General features: G+C 46.2%; 1 protein-coding gene and 1 long non-coding RNA gene across 2 annotated transcripts in view; one reads left to right on the top strand and one right to left on the bottom strand.

Moving 5' to 3' along the window:
- Positions 1-16532, bottom strand: part of LOC144170106 (ras-specific guanine nucleotide-releasing factor 2-like) — a 333796-nt gene that overhangs the window by 132319 nt on the left and 184945 nt on the right. The window lies entirely within an intron of this gene.
- On the top strand, positions 10810-12108 carry LOC144167681 (uncharacterized). The gene is made up of 2 exons (XR_013322089.1): positions 10810-10947; positions 11837-12108. It is a non-coding gene; the product is annotated as an uncharacterized LOC144167681 (long non-coding RNA).

Raw genomic sequence — 16532 nt, 5'->3', positions numbered from 1 at the left:
GGCTCGTCACGGCAAGGCTTTGTTTTTAAATAGCTGACGTTATTTCGAGCAACAGAACCCTTTCAATTGACCTCAAAGGAAACACAGGCACGCTTGTAAGAGCACGCGTTTCTTCCCCTGTTAGTGCCTTGAGCGAAAGCATGAGTTCGACGTAGTGCTCTTCCAGCTCAGCACGATTTCACGCATTACTGACATGTAACGAAAAAATGAAGCAAGCTCACACCAACGCGTAAGACTTGAAGGTAGCGAAGCTGCACGCCACCTCCCCACCAATCACGATGATTTAAGTCCGCAACTGCAGCCGTTTTCCTTCTTCTTTGCTGCCGCAACGATATTTACTCCATTATTGTTTCTGTAAGTGTGAGCTTCTTTCGTTTTTTTTTTTTTTTTTGAAAGTGATAACCATTGAACGTAACCATGGAGTGGCGTATGCTTTAACCTGTCTTCCTCGTTCCGAGGAAGCGTTGCCACAGTTACGGCGAACGCTGTAGTTTCTTTTTTGGCCAATCTTGGCCAGTCCCCCTAAGTGAGTGTGCTTGGCCTGATAAACGTGCGCAGCGGACGCTGGGCGGTCGTCGCGAGCCACGCACACACAAACTATAGGCGTTTTATTGGTTTTGTTAACGGTCGTCGCGGGGCCCGTGCTCACGTGCGCGCTGTCGGCAATTTCTTGGTATTTTTAACTGCGGACACGAAAAAGTACGGTTTGCTAAACAGCAATTCGCTGTTAAAAGTGGCATCAAGAAGCCATTCTTCGTTTTGAGGCACCAAGGCGGCTCGCAGCTGTCTGCGCATGCGCGGGGGCAATCATCTAGAAGGCTCCGTCGACGCCGTGTGGCGACACACGCAGGCCGCGGCCCCAAAGAGCCCCAGCGGCCACCACCTGCCCAAGAAGGGGAAAAAAAAAAAAAAAAAGATCCTTCACGGCTTTTGTAGCGCCACTCCGGGCATCCTCTCACCCGCTGTGCTCGCAAGCCATGCACGTACAGCACCAGCCGTGATCTGAATGCCGACCGGGGACTTACCGCTCGCAGCGCAAAAGCCTCCTTGCTTTTTGCTGTAGCTATCTCCGGGATGGTGGTCATTTGTGTAGGAGTACGTTCAGTTTTATCAGGCTTCGCACGACCATTTTGTTTCCAGTGGTTTTTAATCTTCTTTCTACTTTATATTCAATTCCTCCACGCACCCACCCAACCTTCGCTACTTTCAACGCGGAGGGAAGGCCCTCGGGATACATTTTCGCTTCCCGTGTGTGGCGTGGTGTCTCAGATGCGATTGTCGCAAACAGGTGATGGGAACGTGGAAGGAATTCTACGCAGTGTCGGGGCGCCGATAACGAAGGGCAAAAGAAAATATAATCGCGAGGGGGTGGGTGGATAGTGAATGTCATCATCGGTGCCAGGAGGGAAATAATAAGAGGAAGAACGCTGTGGACAACGCGGTGCGGATGGGTGTCAACAGGTATAAATCTGTTTGCACACGCGTAACTCTAAAGGATATCTATTCGAATGTGGACACAAACTGGGATCACACGGCAATAGCTTGCACACTGATGACATTTGTTCAGCCGCTTTCAGAAAGTCGTGTTTTTGGAGACGTAAACTTCAAGGGTCAAGTGCAAACGCAATAACTTTTTGCTGCTAATGGTACCGCCGAATAAAACTTGGATATGCTTGTACAGTATGAAACCCATACATTAAAAATGACGTGAAAAGCCAGCATGGCGTTCAGAGGGAGGCTGATTGGCATATTTTTTTCAAAATTTGGGACGTTTCGATTTTTCTTTCCAATTACTGGTTAGGACGGTTACAGGTTACTTGCAGTTACTTGTAAGTTGTAGTTACTTGTAACGAGTAATTGGTAACTTGCAGTTACAAATTACTCGTTAAGAAGTTTTTCTTTGTAGCCGTGTGACTGCATTTCAAGTGGATGTCAAATTTTCCCTCGAATAAACTTACTCCACATTGGGGATTTCCCCTAAACTATTTGATTAACACCTGTCACTCACTTCGACATGCTGATCGACTTGCGCTCGCGCAATAAACATCTGTCTTCTTGGTTAGCTCACCCGGGCTGTCGCTGAAGCAACTGAGATAAATAGGGCCCTCGTCCCGGCTTAGAATCCTGGACCAGGGCGAATTTTCTTTCAAATGCGAAGTTTCTGAGAAAGCTGTATGGCTTAATTCGTAGCAGGCTTGCTGTATTTCAGGAGGATGTCAAATTTTCCCTCGCTTAAGAAGATAATGCCTCCTCCATTACCCATATTCACTGTATGCCTTGTGCCAGACCTGCTGGGAGAAGGGGTGTGATTGTGCTCAAATGTGGTGCCATCAAAAAAGGACGCTCAAGGCAATGTGGGTAGAACAGTACTTTCGTCAGGACTCCGCAAACAAACCTCAGATGAGTGGTCGTGGTCTGTCTCTCGCCTTGCGTTGGCGCGACCTCATAAACAGCAGCGTTACACTCGCAAACATGCCGCAACAGCTCTAAACTCAGCAACCTTGCACCGACAAATGTAGTCCCGCGACGAAGCCAGCGACAAATATTGCTGTCGCATATGCTAATGATACGAATTGCTTACTTGTACCCATAGTTCTGTAGAATAAAGCAAACTTGTACGCCGCATATGGGGGCCTTCTAAAGCGCGAGTGACGTTTCCACAACGCGAAATGACTATCCGAGTATTGATGTGTGTTGATGGTTTAATTTTCACGGTGTTTCCAGGCGTGAAGACAGAAATAAAGAGAAACCTTGCACACCACTTTTATTCTGATCTTTTTTTTATTGTCGTCTTACTATGGCTGACTGAAACATTGGCGAAGCTACTGTAGACGTCCATTCCCATATTGGTGAGGTAGAGCTTTGAAGGCGACCTCGTAAAAGCCATAAAAGCGTGGTCATTATTCACTCATTGTTAAAATTTGTCAGTAGTACAAATATTATCGGTGCGTTCATTAATTACCCCAAAGAACAAACGATTTAATTTAACATGCAGTTTATCTAATTTACCGTTGATGCTTTTATGATTGCTAATGAAGGCTCTGTTTGTTTTAGATGTAATGACTCGTAGTTTTTCTAAAAAAAAGTAGCCAGGGTTGATGCAAAGCTCAAATTAGTTACGGACGCAGTCGCAATGCGGAGAAAACGATATTCTCGAGCTACCAATTAGCCAGCCTTCTGAAAGAACAAGCAGCTATTCCACGTACACGCTATGCTAATGTACCGCTCGTGCTTTGGTAATTAGGTTGAGCTCACTAACGAAGGATCTGTTTATTTTAATTGTAAAGTGACCGCTCGGATTTCTAAAAAAATGTTCATGGTTGAAAGAAAGCTCAAATTAGTTACAAGCACACTCGCAACACGAAGAAAGCCGTATTCTTCAAGCGACCAATTAGTCAGCCTTCGTCTTTCCATTCCGCGTGGCGGGCGGACTGACTTTTCCTTCTCAATATTGCATACAAAAATGCGGATAATAATGGCACCAAATGGATTTGCCATGTATCATGTGTGTATTCAAGTATTATCCGCTCGTAAAAATGAGGCGGGGAGAAGAATTTCGGGCAGAGTTAATTAGCGTGCCACGAAAGCCTCCACTTTTAACTAACGGCTCCACTTTTAATCTGAAGCTTCCCGATGAAAGTCGTTAGTTCATGTAGTCCGCCTTATTTTCACCGGGCTAATATGTGAGAAACAAACTGGGGCAATAATATGCCTCTATAAACTTCTCTTTGTTCGTGCTTATCGCTCTCATTATCCCTTTCTGGTCGATAGCATCAAATCTTGCAACCGTAATCAAGCTTTTTTTCCCTCTCAGATATACCACGAAAGCGGCATGCGTGCTTCATTTCTTCTTAAAGAGGTGAACTAGCTCAATGTGGCAACATAGAGCTCTATCTGTCGGTATTTTAACAACAGCAGTGCTCCTTAAGCGAAAGGTTACGAATTCAAGACTTCTGTAGGGGAAAATAAGCAAGCGGTAGTATCAGCGGCGCTTACGTAGGTAAAAAAGTTGGGCCTCGTATGCGGTCTTGCATACACACACAAAAAAGCGAACCATACACGAGTCATATTGTAACGCAGACACATCGCTGTCGAAGCATATTGACCCTATATGCAATGAAAAACCAGCTGAAATTCCTTCGAATTTATTTCCGACACAGTATGTGGAGCGCGCATTGCCTTTTTTCCTTCCTTTTATGCGAGCAATATTTCTCGTAGCGAGCAGCTGAAGCGACGCTTCTAAGATTGGTGAGAGACCGGCTTTAATGAAACGCGGCCACAAAGGGTCTGGTGCAGTTTGTCAAACCGCGAGGCAAAATAACAAGTAAAAAAAGTACATCCGCATAGTGGCGAACGTCTGTCATGCCGCGGGCATGTCCATGGTTCCGACAGCGGATCCCGCCAGCTCCGGGAGTCCAATTAGGACAGAAGAGGCGAGCCACGATCCTCTACATCTCTGACAAGCCGCATCCTCAGGGGTCTGACGCGCAGACTCGTTCCTCTTTTATTTATCTCTTGTCTCGCCGACTTTGGAACCGTTTCTATTCCGCCTTCACCGCTTTTAGCCTTTTTATTGGAATTGACATTTCCCCGTCTATTTTTTTTTTGCTCCTTTTTTGCTCCTTTCGTATATTTATCGGTTATAGTCCGGATCGTCCATGCCGCTGGTGCCGCCCTTTCATGCGGGTTTATTCTCTATTTCTCGCATACATCCCAGTTAGGAAAAGCCATGGTTTCAATCGAACATTCTTTTTCGTCTCCTATCAACTTCCTCGTCTTGAAATCCTTACAGCAGGCATTTTTTTTAAGGACCGACGGAAGAAAAGAAAAAAAGAAAACGTACACTTGTCTTTCGAGCACTTTTCAAAGATTCGTGAATGATGGCCGTGAGCTTAGCGGCCGGACGGTTACAAGTGTTTCGATTTGATTCTGTGCTTTGGTTCTACATTGTTTTCCTTTTTTCTTCGTTTTTCTTTTGTGTGTGTGTGTGTGCGCGCAAGAAATATCGAAATTCGACGTGGGAGCGTTTACGGGCGTGTGCTGCTTGAAAGGCTTACTTTGTCAACGATTGCATAGCCGCCATGCACTGTGCGGGGGCGCCAAGCCATAAAATATTAGTCAGTGACTTAAATTGCTGGTTCCTATTCGTAACCGCAATGTAAGTCATCCGAGCTCCGTTTACAGTCGTCAACGTAGTCACTGTCACAGTAGCAGGAACAGATAATTTGGAGTGAATTTATGCGAAACTGCTCGCATACTTATTGTCGAATGTTAACAAGTGAAATAAAGTTGTTTTTGGTGACACCCTCACAGTAACTGCCTAAAATAACGAGGCTCCTGAGCCTCCTCGTATAATTTCGGAATGCGTGAACATCACTTCTCAATGAGTTGTGAAAGCATATGTTTTGGTCGGGTACGCTGACGTCGCGGCCAGAGGAAATCGGTAAATCGTCGATGAGCCTATGACGGCTGCTGTCGTTGCCACCTGGCAGTACACCTGCGTGGGTACGCTTGCTTGGAGGCAAGTGATGGAGAAGACGATGCCAACTTCAAAGCTGACAGCCACGAATACCGCGGAGCTATTTAAGCCCATGGTATAGCAACTCATCCTTAGAGAGCTTGCTGCAAACGACGGGAAGGAAGAGGTGAATGAATACGGGAGAGCCGGACGTTCTTATCACGGCCTCCATGACTGCTACTACCGTCGTCACTGGCCAATCCACCTGACTGGGTGTGTTGTTCGGCCATCGCAGTCAACTGGAATGTTGATGAGTGGTCTTCGACTACATTCAGCCAGTCGGAATGTAGCTGATAGGACCCTGCTACAGTGTTATGCGCTATTTTCGCAGAGTGGGTCAGTATCAGAACTGTCGTCGTCATTCCGCGCTGGCAACGCTGTTCGTAGTTCGTTTACAAGATTCGTAAACATTCACTTTCGCAGATTTTTAGCCTAAACCATTACTGGGAACATACAGAAGCGAGACCTCAAGCTACTCTCCGTTTGTTAGTTCGACAAATGAAATGCAGACACACAACATCACGTTATTGTACTTCAAACTGTAACGTCTCTTTTTTCAACTTAAATAACATCGTGCCCTCTCTAGACCATAATAAGCTGTTCCTTCCAGGTAAAGACTACGCTGGTGTATATAACGATGCTGTCAAGCTTTTTCAGCATCGTCAGATTTTGTTTCTCATCTCTTGTGCCATGAAGGTTCCTTGCTTTCAAAGAATGCAGGCTGTGAGACAAAAGCTGCGCAGGAGGAGGTTGTGACAGACAAAACGAGGGTTCCTTTTTCTGACAGGCGAAACTAAGGGGAACGTTACTCTTTCTGCACGCTTCTCGCGGACACCGATACAATCGCCTTGTCGCAAACACTCTCAGCTATAGCGGTGGGCAGACAATCTAGAGCTATTGACAAGAGCAAAGAACGCCCAGAGACAATTGTACTTTTTCCTCGAGGGTGAACCAGGCCTGTACTTAGTCTCAAACTTCCAGTCGCCACTACAAGAGTTTGTTAAAAAAAAGATAACGAAAGAATAACAACAAATTGAGGAGCTATTTATACTCCGAGCAGCCAGAAAGACACGTGTACTTGCGAATCACCGACTCTTACCTTCACTGGCTTCGTCTTGAGTTTTTTTCTGAATTTTTTGGCTGCTCCATACAAAACTGCAGAGGCAACGTTCCAGAAACAAGAGTTCAACCTGCGTATAAGTCAATTTCTCGAAGCAACGTTGAGTTTAGACAAAGCGGGGAAAACTGGTATTTTAAATTTTCAATGAGGAAATTTACAGACCAATAATATAAAAAAAAAACGTTTTTAACAGCGGAGCTATTGTACAAGCCGTAAGTTCGGTGTTGCAGGAAGAAAATACTGAGAAAAAACGGAGGCGACCTCCGAACCTTCTCGGCACGCGTAGTGGCTTTAGCGAAAAATAAATAAAATAAAACAAAACTCCACCGCTGTCGTCAAACGCTACCGTGCATGTAACGCTTGGCATGGATAACATGACGATATCGATGCATATGACGATGAATGCTACTATCACAGTGCAAAGCAACGACGGAACATGTAAATAAACAATTTCAAACTTGTACGAATGCGTGCTAATGTGTCCTTAAGTGCTCACGTATAAATAAATCCTGCAGCTTCGCTGTGGTTCAAGCCTTGCGTGACTTGGTGCAAGCTTCGCCACTTGAGCTGGTTGAAGTCTACAATGCCGAGGATGACTTTGCATCCACCACTCGCCACGAAGAAGAACATGACCTCTTCGATGCATTATGACGGCGATTACTAGCACCGAAACTATGCAAGTACACAATGATACTGAAACTTAACTATGTGTCCGGCAGTGCTCACCTACAACAGCTTCGCCATTCAAGTCTTGCGCGGGAGTGTAAACTTTTTTTTCCATGCTCTGTACATCGCAAAACTTTCCACTTACAGATAAAAAGCGCAGAGATAAGTGCATGTCCAGGGCGGTATTCCCGAGTTTTGTCCTTTTCAAAAGTGTTTTCGGCAAGCCCTGATTGGCTAAAAGCAAACAACCGGAAGTGACGTAACGCAAGCGCGGCAAACCTACTGCCAACGCTCACTGTTTAACCGGAAGTACGTCACGAGGAAGGAGCGCAAAAGGGACGTTTTCAAAAGGGACAGTTACGAGAATACTGCCCCAGTTCTCCCGTATAGCCGCCCGAACACATCTGTATTGGGTAGCAGCTGCTACTTACGCTCATCAATAAATGTTTGTTCCCTCTCTCTCTATCTCTCTACTGGCATTCGTTCATTCGAAAGCATCGAATATTCGACTTTCCCAAGTAGTCCGCGCAGACTTTCAGAACGATGCAGCAAAGTAGTGCCTGATTTTGGCTACGTCATTGATATCGGCTGCATTGCGGTGAAGGTGGCATTAATGCGTGTGGAAAAACTCGGAAACCGAAAGCTGAAGTTCCGGCGTTGATTCCGAATACAGGTATTAAACCCGCTTGCTCTCGGCGTACGCCGTGACATTTAGGGACTCCACTTACTACAAAAAAAAAGGAATCTCAGCTGCACGTTGCTTGAGGTGACACCAAAATTATATCGCATGCGTCGCTGGCGGGTGTGCGGTCGTAAACGTTACCTTTCGGCGACTTGAGCCTATCGGCAGTGGTTTGCGGATTTTGACCCTGCATTTTTTTTTCGAGGCCGAACAGATTAGAGAGTGCACGGTGCGGCCTAACGTGCGAAGGCTGGGTCGAACTGGTGACAGTAAATAGATTCCTTTGGAGGTTGTGTGCTTCAGGTGCTTCAACACCCTATCAAGAGTGCACGCACTGTTTTTATGAGTACTAGCATGCACAAGGACGAATTCGCATGCTAGTTGTAGCATTGCTCCATACAGTAGAAATCTGTAATGTGAGGTTTTGCTCAGCCTTATGCCAGCCTTAATCAGCCTTATGCTAGACGAGCTGCATAAGGCTGATATAGGGAGGGAGTTAACACTGACTTACCCCGCACTAAAAAAAAATATTTGTAAGGTTCACGTTGAATCAAGTGTGTTTCTGGCAATATAGTCAACTCGCTATTTTGATCTTGGCGGGGTCGCTAATATTTGGCCGGAATATGGAAATTCGAATTAACCGGAGTCAAAATTCACAGTTTTATACCAAACCACAACCCCCGAACTTGCTTGATTTCATAGGTATAATGGCATTAATCGATGCCCATTAATTTAGGGTCAAAGGCCACTATGATTACGCAAAGCACGATTAAAAAATATCAAAATTTATTGTGAATAACGAATAATCAATTTAATTATGCGGATTGATTTTGATATTTAGCTGCTCACATACTGTTTTTTTCTTTTGTTCCAGAGCTGGGTCATGGGCTCATACCACATTGCACGCAATTTTATTTCTACCCGAAGTATTCAATTCGAAATTGGCTGACGAGACTCCTTATTCGCTGCTGATTCTAAAGGCACTGACCGTGGATACTGACAGCCAGTGTCGATGATGGGTGCCTTTCAGCTGCGGACAAAGAGTATACATCATTTCTGTGCGTTATCTAATTGAGCATGCAGCGACTGTTAACTTTCCTACATAAAGTTCTTCAGCAAAAAAATACCCTAACTCACTTTAGGCAAAGACAGAGGAAACGTCATCCGACAGCCTGAAGCCTGACTTTTTTTATAGAAAAAACACAAAGCAATCAAGCTGCCGGGTATTGTTTGTAACGTATTATATTATCTTCCTCCTGCCGTACTGGGTAAAATATTTTGGAGAAGATTTATAACTGTTTATAAATTCATTAAGAAGCCATCTGAGAGCTGATAATCGAAGCGAAACGCTCTTGTTAGGAACAGCAGCTAAGTGCGAACATTGGGATGTAAAAGAAATTACGGTAATCTTCGGCAGATGAAGAGGGTCATTCCTGTGCGCATACAATTCCTATGCCCGAGAAATCACATAACAGGGGTATAAGTAGAAGTCCTTGAAGCGTGCAAGTTAGGTGCACTGCTTAGCTTGGCGTAAACGACAATTCTTCCTTACACACGAGCTTATTTTGAATGGCGGGGTCTCATGGACAGCATTATAACTCATATCGACCTGCTTGACTTGAACTATCAAGTTTTACTCGGCGTGAACTATCACAGCAACAGCTGCAGAGCGCGCGAACTGAGATTATCGTAGTTATTTTTTCTCTGGCGTGCGATGTGAGACTTGAAGAAATGACCTACTGATAAAAGCTTTCGAAGATTGGGGCGAAAATCATCGGGCCCTAATCCAATTCCCTCCGACACTTGCACATGTCAGCACAAACCCAGAAAAGAGAGGAGAGAAAAAGTTTCATCGCGACAAAGAAAAAACTAAGCATAACGCTCGTTAGTCAGACATCGCCATCGCAAAACTCTTGACATGTCAGCAGTGCTCAACACAAAGAAGGCGCCTGTCGGGGGAAAAAGTGCATGCTTTTACGGTCGACGTGTCGTCGCCAACTCTCCTGAGACTGATTAATCCTGGAAACCCCGTGTCCCACTGTAACAAAGGCGTCCGGCTTTTGTTCCTGTCTTCCTCTTGTAAAAACCAGTGGTCCGAACGAACTCGGACGCCTCTGGCCGACCCTCTGGGTCTTAATGTAATGTCGCATTATGAATGTTCGCGCGGCAGAATTTTTAGCGCGAAAGCGTTGCTAGCCTACGTCGGTCGAACTCGCGGACGTAGAAGAGCGTTCGCTCTGTGAAGCCTACCGTATTTTTCAGTTTTGTAGATCGCTTGCGGAAACGTTGATGCGTAGTAGAGGTTAGGCCTAACGCCAAGCTTTGAGGTCTAACCTCGTCAGCTGGTACCAGTGGCTCGATGTACAATGAGTATAGTGTTGCTTGGCATGTCGTTAGGCTTAACATGGAGGTTGCCTGTAGTTGCGTAAACATAGGATGTTAGGCCTAACGCTGTGATTTGAAATCTAACATAACCAACAGGTACCCATTAGAAAATGTACTCCTTCTACTCTGCTTGCTTTAAGCTGCGGTGAGCGGTTGACGTTGTAAGACCTGGACGCGCGCCGTCAATTAGGCCTAAGCTTATGCGCTCTGGCAACTACCTACATGACAGCTGTTGCTGTTGAACTTCTTTTCAGCTGCTTTTGTGAACGTCAGACTTTTCCTCTACTTTTTTTTTGCATGAGCTAGCGTTTTGTACGTGTATATATATAGCTGCGTGAGTTCCGGCCAGCGCACGTGTTGGCCGAAAACCGCACGCGATAACTCACTCCTTGACAGGTGATCGAATACTACGCGGAGTTGCCTGAGCACGCGGTTCCCGAGGGAGGCGTTTAGAGGATGCATATAAGCGCCTAGTGGTCACGCACTTAACGTAGTGGCCGAAAAACATGAAAGCATCGACAGTTATTCTCCTCGGCTTGCTGGTCGTCACGCTAGTGGCTTGCTGCCACGCCGAAGGTGAGTAGAACGCCGAGTCGCTAAGCAGAGCAACGTAGTACCGATTTGTTTGCGTGCGGAGTTAGTCTTGACCATTGTGGTGACTCGAGATATTGACGTTTTTTATAAGATACCCATGAATGTTCCACTGTCGTTTTATTGAATAGAGGGAACATTTTTAATATTTGTTGCTGGCGGTCGGTACGAAAGGGCTATTCTGCGTTCATGGCTGTGCTGCTAAGCTTAGATTTACTCGCTTGTATTGCAATACAGCAAAATGATAGGAGCTTTGCTCGTGAAAGGCAGGGTGCAACGTCCACCGTTCTTGATTTGGTCACACGTAAAGAGAGATAGATGCCATTTTTGTAAAAGCAATCTTTTCGGTAAGCTCGCACAGCGCGAGAGCATAGAAACGCAGCCGTAAACTGCGTGAACAGACTGAGCTCTAGGCACGTTAGAGCCGACAAATTTGACAAACTTTATTGATTTGTGCTTTATCTCCTGCCCTTTCAACATCCTACACACTAATTTGTTGTGAACAAAACAGTTGCTTTTTAAAAATGCGAGCTCTTAAGATTGAACTTATGCAGCTGAAACTTTTGTCGACATGCAAAAAAAAAAAAAAAGTGAACAGTTAAGAGCTGCAATTTCGAATTCGCTCTAGCCCGTCTGTACGCAAAAACTCGCATCACTTTTCTGCTGTTGCGTATGACGACGTTTCTCGTAACAAACTTATGTTTCCTTTTATCCTAGCTCCTTTTAATATTCAAGCCATTTTCTCTTTTCCTGGTTGGCGAGTAAAAAAAATTATCCAGAGCAAATAAAAAAGAAATGTTTTTCAGTCATACATAAGCTGAACATAAAAGAGTATCGCGCTAATTTTTTGTCATAATCTTCCTCTTCACTCCAGACGCGGCTGACACAGGCAAGCATGACCACAAATCTGACGAAGAGCCAGGCGCTAAAGGCCACAAGATAGCCGCGGAGAAGTCTGGCGGGAAGGCTGGGGGCAAAGGCAAGGGGAAGGGAAGAGGCAAGAAAGGAGGCGGCGGTGAAGAGTGAACCAAATGTGTCCAATAAAAAAAAAAAAAGACGCAATTCTCACGGAAGTCAATAACATCTAGTCTCTGCTGTTTCCACGAGGACTCAAAGGCCGACCAAATAAAGGTTACAAACAGAAAACGTGTTTCTCCGTTTTGGACCGATCGCTTGGTAATCGCACTGGTTCTGTAGTACACTCATTCGACTACTGAGAAGCCTGTCTTTTTCATCGAGGTGAAGAACGAAATCGGTCCTTCTGTTCACAAGATTTCTACGCACGTTAAAGAACTTTAGAGGCTTACAATTGTTCTGCAGCCATCCGCTACGCTACTCCTTACAGCCGTTGGCGCCGAAAACCGCAATTTGTATTTTGATTACTGATAAACACGTGACATTCTAGGCTGGCGGAAGTTTTCAGCGGCAAGGAACTGACAGTAGAATACGTTAATTTTGACAATAATAAGAACTTAAGCAGCATCGTCCTTTCTGTGGTCGTATTTCTTATTGCAGAAAACATTTTACTATTATATGCGCAGATTCTACGATTGTCAACGTATCTTTTGTATTCGTCAAGGATCGGTTATCGGCCCGCTACTATTTTTGGTGAGGAATTACCTGCCCCCCTAACATACTTACTAGCATGTGTCTTTACGCTGATAATTGTGTTTTGTACGACGTGGTTGATTCAATTCAAGATCATGCCCGGCTTGGCCAATCTTTTGCTTTGTCCTGCATTCGGGTTGATACATGCCAAATGAACATCAACTCCACGAAACCCGCTGCGATGTTTTTGTCAAGAACACAACGCCATCGTTTTTAGCTTAATCATTGTCAGTCGTTTTCGTTGCTGAACCTTGTACAAATATCTGGGCGTTACTTTTACTACAACCTGTCTTTTGGACGCCACATATGGTTGGTTTTAAAGCATTGAGAAACTATGTTCCTTACCCTGGGCGTTATCGGTTACCCCGAAAGCAATTGAGGTGGTCACGTTTATCACTATTTTTTTTCGATACTTGAACACGCAGGGATTGTGTAGATTCCGTATTGACACTCTGAGGTCAGCAAAATTGAAGCTGTTCGACAGATAGCGGCTCGCCTACTCTAGATTACTTCGATCCCAAATTTATCGTGCTCTCAATTCAATTTGTCATTTTTTTACCGCAATATAGACCATTACAAATGTTTTTATAACATTGGGAACTGCCCCGATAGACTGTCAAGTAACGACTAGTTTAATTTCACTGAATACTTTCACGTATTGTTTCTTTCAAAAAGAAGTGAATACAAAAGTGCGCCACGTTACTATGCTCACTCATTACCTCTTCATTTTAAGTACCTCTGATTGCTAATATATATACCTCCTCTGAGTTATGACATCCGGTGTCTCGATAGCTCGTTCATGCTAATTAGTCACCCATTTTGTTACGTATACCCGGCAAGATTGATTGTCATTGTTTGTTATGGTTGTATTGGCCATATATCAACATGGTTATATTATTCGTGCCATTTCTTTAGCTTTTTGTGTTAGCAAATGTCACTTGCCCTCTTTTATATTACAGTAAAAGCTCGTTAATTCGAACTCGAAGAGGACAGGGGACCATAAAATTGTTCTTATTAAGCGGAGTTATAATTAGCGGGCGGGCGCTAGAATGTATGGAAATCGCGCCACACTGCGCGGGCAGAACACTACGACGCCACTTCCGGACTCGTTATCGCGAATTAGGCGCTAGCTACTACACGTTTGTGGAAGGTGATTTCGTAAATAATGTTTCGTAAATAATAATGGCATGCGCCGGAGCCCTGGCGCCTGTGGCGCAGCGCCCTCTGTAGCCTAGCGAAATAATCTATTGCAGGAGCGTAGCGCGCGCGCCAAGCTGTTGTTCTTCTGTTTCGTTCATTTGCATCTGTTATAAATTTGGTTTGGTTTGGATTTGCAACACATTGTAATCACTCTGGGCTGACTTGTTTTGCGAGGAGCGATGGAAACCAGGGGACCATAGTTCTAATTAACCGCTCTGGATACTGACGCGTTCGAATTATCCGGAGTTTTCCCCCGTTGAAATACACAGGGCTGTGCCGGGACCAGGGCGTCAGTTCAAATTAACCAAAAGTTCGAAGTAACGAGCTTTTACTTTATTCTGGTGAGGCCGCATGCCTAGCATTTCCCCCATATCTCTGTGGCTGCTTGTTAACGTTGTCTATTACTTTGTTGGGTCATAGCTGGAGCCAAACACTGGACAACGTTTCCGCAGAGAGAGCGACAGCGAGAGCGAGAGCGAGCGAGCGAGCGAGAGAGAGAGAGAGAGAGAGAGAGAGAGAGAGAGAGAGAGAGAGAGAGAGAGAGAGAGAGAGAGAGAGAGAGAGAGAGAGAGAGAGAGAGAGAGAGAGAGAGAGAGAGAGAGAGATATTGTAAACTTTATTTAGTGACGGTTTTGTAATTCCAGACCTTTCGGTTGTCGTTCACCAGTACACATCTCTGGTCTACCTTTCGATTTCTCATTATTTAGCATGCACTCCTGGAAACCATCTTCCTGTATGTGTAAACACGTCCGCCTTGTCGCACCGTGCGATCAATTCCTCCTGGCGCTGGCCACAGGCTTAGAAGCGTGTACCGTCGCATCTTCCTGTTGCTTCTTATGCCTTATGCAGCCACACAAACATCCGCGGCCGTGCTTACTTCCGCAGTGAGCTGTATCCCGGTCTCCCAATATGCTTTCAGCCGCTATCGCTCAGCAGCAGTAAAACGCAGGTACGGATAAATGGGACGTATATGCTCGTTCCAGCGGCAAACATTCATGCTTCCGCGCGTTGGCGACGCCCACACGCTTTGACCACGCACGCGGCTGGTCGGCAAATGTCCTTTAGCCGACGTTTGCGCATCCCCGGGACCCGCAGAAGCCCCTCGCAGCACAAGGCCCATTACGCGCTCGCGATTGCATGCGCCGTGCGTCGTGATGCTTAGGGGGCTAGTGGGGATCCGGACTCAAAGTTTCATGAGAGCGCGCTGGAGCACTTTCGACCGCGCTGACTGCGGCTCCAGCCTCGGTGCGCGTGGGGCGTGTGGCCCGAGGGGTTTCAATATTCAACGCGAGCACTGCCTCCGCGCAGAGGGAAACATCCAGCGAGCGAGCGAGCTTGCATGCGGTGGGCGGCGTGGCGCAGCTGGTCACTGCACTGACCGCACCAGTCAGTACAGCCGGACCAAAGTGGCTGTCCCCATGGCAACTGCGTATTTAGCTGTTGACATTGGGGGCACGGGCTTCCCAAACTACCATCTTTCAATACACGAACTTCTCGCTGTAAATTATGGTGGTGGAGTCCATGTCAAACTAAAAGAGCCGTAAACTTCTGATAGCGCGTAGTTGGAGAAAATATCTCGAATGGATAATGATATCTTGAATCAACCTTTTTGCACTTTCACACGTTTCCGTCAATATTACAGCCCGCGAGCAGTCTTGGTTTTGTCCGTCCCGATACCCGCCTTCAGTAGGAGCCCATGCATTGAACAGGCAGAAATTTGTGGCCATTGTAGCGTCTCGCTGATGGAATAAAGGCTATCTTCTTCTTCGTATACAACTCCACTGTGATCTAATTATGGCGAGTAACGAATAACTAAGAATGGCAGCATCAGCATCTTCACTCCGTGGATGATGGCGAAGGTGCGGAGTACGGGGACCCGAAATGACATTCAACTTGCGCCCCGAGTGACATCCGATTTGCGCCGCGACCGTCATTCGATTTGAGCCGTGAGCTGCACCTTGATTATTCCCTACATGAAACTGCCACTTACGGCTCAAATCGAATTTCGCTTGATGGTGGTGTGCGCACGGATGGACGCGGACGGACATTTGGACGTCCTAAGGTACTCCGCACTGTTACTGGCGAGGGAGTAAGCCATTTGACTCTCGGGTACTAACTCACGGCCGTAGACCAATGGGTAAGACGACTGACCCTAACTCTGTTTGGCCTACCAGACACAGGCTGGAATCCTGCTGGAGCCTGTGTGATTTTTTGCGATTGTAAATGCTCTGCGCACGGCCTCGGACGGACGTTGTGCGGTCCTAAGGTACTCCGCACCTATTATGTGTTATGCTCCGCTGGCGCATTGGCCCACCCGGTCATATTCGGGTACTTCCGCTAGTCTCGCATACATACCCGCACAAATCGTAGTGGTTCAAAGGATATTCCCCAGTATATCTCGCCATGCATTTTTCATTTCAAGTATGCCGATATATCAGGTAATACGTTCGCAGAACGACGTATCGCCGCCGTTGAATGCGCGCTTGAGCTACTCGGCTATCGTTCCCGTTATGGCCAGGATGTTCATCCGCAGGCGGCTCGTCCCTTTCACGGGGCGGGTAGAGACAGTAACAAAAGAAATGGCAAACACATGAACAGGGAGGAAAGGACAAAAAAGGAAAAGAATTGAGCCGGGCCCGGCGTACCACCCCGGGGCGTCAATACCTCGCCTGGAGAAGCCCGGGCCGCTCACGGCGAAATCGTTTCTGGTCGGAATCTTTCGCCCAACCCGCTGCGCAGGCGGTCGGCTTGGACCCTAGGCT

Source organism: Haemaphysalis longicornis, unplaced genomic scaffold (genome assembly GCF_048455015.1).
Source record: "Haemaphysalis longicornis isolate Haplotype H1 unplaced genomic scaffold, Haemaphysalis longicornis Haplotype H1 scaffold_2, whole genome shotgun sequence".
NCBI lineage: Eukaryota > Metazoa > Arthropoda > Arachnida > Ixodida > Ixodidae > Haemaphysalis > Haemaphysalis longicornis.
The sequence above is the reverse complement of the archived record's forward strand: the minus strand, read 5'-3'. Positions and strand labels throughout refer to the sequence as shown.